The following is a 2581-nucleotide window of genomic DNA, read 5'->3' on the forward strand; positions in this document are numbered from 1 at the left end:
AAGTCCACCTTCATAGTCTGTAAGCAAATACATTAACTTCTGAGACAAGCTTCTACCACTAGGAAGTCCTCCCAGCAATCCATCCTCAGAGGCCTTCTTAGTATTGGCATCAGCATCTATTTTCCAAATGGTGAATAGGGAAAACAAGACTACATTTCCCAGTATCCTTTGCAACTATATATAGCCATGTGACTGAAATCTGGGCAATAGCCTGTTAAGTATGCAATGTAACTTCCTCAAAGGGACTAAATGTGAGAGCTCTGTCCATCCTTCCTTAGTTTGACTAGAATAGGATGTATTAGCCAGTTTTTGCTAATTGACAAACATCCCCTTTCAAGTGTAAAGGCATTTAAAAAACAAAACCCACATGGGGCTGGAGAGATGGCTCAGTGGTTAAGAGCTCGTACAGTGGATCCGATTCTGATTTTGATTCCCAGCGCCCATATGCTAATATTCAACTGTCCATACAGTTGTAGGGGATCCAGCACCCTCTTCTGATCTCTGCTAGAACCAAGCTTAGTCATACATGCAAACAAAACACTCATGCACATTGTCTTAGTTGGGGTTTTACTTCTGTGAATGGACACCATGACCAAGGCAACTCTTATAAGGACAACATTTAATTGGGGCTGGCTTACAGGTTTAGAGGTTCAGTCCATTATCATCAAGACAGGAGCATGGCAGCATCTAGGCAGGCGTGGTGTAAGAAGAGCTGAGAGTTCTACATCTTGGTCCAAAGGCAAAAGGGAGAATATTGGCTTCCATGCATCTAGGATGAGGGTCTCAAAGCCCATCCCCACAGTGACACACTTCCTCCAACAAGGCCACACCTCCTAATTGTGCCACTCCCTGGGCCAAGCATATGCAAACCATCACACGTGTTAAATAAGTAAATCTAAAAACAAAAAAAAAACCTTTTATGATTTCTGCAGCTCAGCAGTTTGGGTTGGGATCAGCTGAGCATTTTTCCCATTGAAGTTGGGCTCTCTCATGTTGTTCTGAGGAGCAGTTGGCTGTTGTCTGGGATGAGCACACTGACTAAGCCATAGAGTTTCCATTCTCCCACATGCTTGCTTTGTGTGTATGCCTCTCTCTCTCTCCTCTCTCTCTCTCTCTCTCTCTCTCTCTCTCTCTCTCTCTCTCTCTCTCTCTCTCTCTCTCTCTCTCTCTGTGTGTGTCTTTGTATACATGCTATGGCATGCATGTAGAAGTCAAAGAACAACTGTCTGGGGTTGACTCCCTCCTTCTACCTTGTGGGTCTTGGGAAACCTAACTCAAAGCAGCAAGCACGTTTTGGGGGGCAGCCATCACACTGGCCCAAGACTATGTGTAAATCAAGATAGTAGATGTTTCTACTACCCAGTTGGAATCAGGTTGTCCACCAACTGAAACCCTAAGCAGCCCTTAACTAGTGCATCTCATAAGTACTCCTTCCCTCCTTAGTGTGGTGGCACAACTCTGTAATTATAGCACCAGGGAGGCTGGGTAGGGAGGGTTACAAGTTCAAGGCCAACCTTGAATACATAGCAATCTGTACCAGACCACAGAAGGCAAAGTGGGTTGAGGTGAGGGCATGCCACAGATTCCTTGTCCAGTGCTCTTTCAGCCCTGAGGTCTGGGCTGTCATCGGTGAAGAACCCCAGTTCAAATCTTCTTAAGCATATTCCTCATATTTCCAGGGTAAGTTCCACCACAAAAACCCATACTGAAGCTGTCTGCTGGTGTGGGTCTTAAGCTAGGTCACAATGAGGACCCAGATATAAATCAGTTATGGGGCAATCACGGGCCAGCCCAGGCTTGTATTGTAAGAATGTCTCTGTCTTGAAAAAGAAACGCAAAACCTTGAGAGAGGCTCCAGAGGCCATGCCGCTAACTGAGGATTTACAGGCAGCTAGCTAGTGATTGCAAGGGGATGCAGACATTTTCTTCAGTAGTATAGCCACTAACAAGTTTTTCAGACTTCTGTGAGCAATCCTAGTTAAACCCATTAGGTCACACACAAAAAGACATGGCCACAGAAGCTGTGGGTTGGTCAGGGTTCTCTGGAGGAGCAGAGCTGACAGAGTGAGTACACATGGGAAGAACTGACTAGACTGACTTTCATGATGCAGCCTGGACAGACCAACAATGGCTGTCTTCACAATGAAGAGACTTGAGGACCAGTGGCTGTTCAATCCACGAGGCTGGGATACCTCAAGATTTCCAATCTGATGCTAAAGGCCTTGAGGATACTGGGTGAGCCACTGGTCTTCAGTTCACATCGGAAGACAGAAGAGACTGAGCTCTGAGATCAGGGAAGGGTGACATAGGCGGCGGCAGCAGCAGCAGCAGCAGCAGTGTTGATGAACTTAACTTTGTCAGGGAGACACAAAGGCATTAACCACAGGGGACTGTTGTGTAGACTGAAAACCTTCATCTGGGAGGCCAGCTCCTTAATCTAGGAAGTAATAAGCAACTCACAGGCTTCAGAAAGTCCCTGAAATTGAGCAGACTCACTAGGCTCCTCCCTCTTCATGCATACGTAAGCAGAAAGGACTGCTAAGGGTCACTCTCAGACCAACTGAACTGTCTGGGAAAGACA

The sequence above is a fragment of the Mus caroli genome, unplaced genomic scaffold (assembly GCF_978045245.1).
Source record: "Mus caroli unplaced genomic scaffold, Mus_caroli_1 scaffold_8, whole genome shotgun sequence".
Classification (NCBI taxonomy): domain Eukaryota; kingdom Metazoa; phylum Chordata; class Mammalia; order Rodentia; family Muridae; genus Mus; species Mus caroli.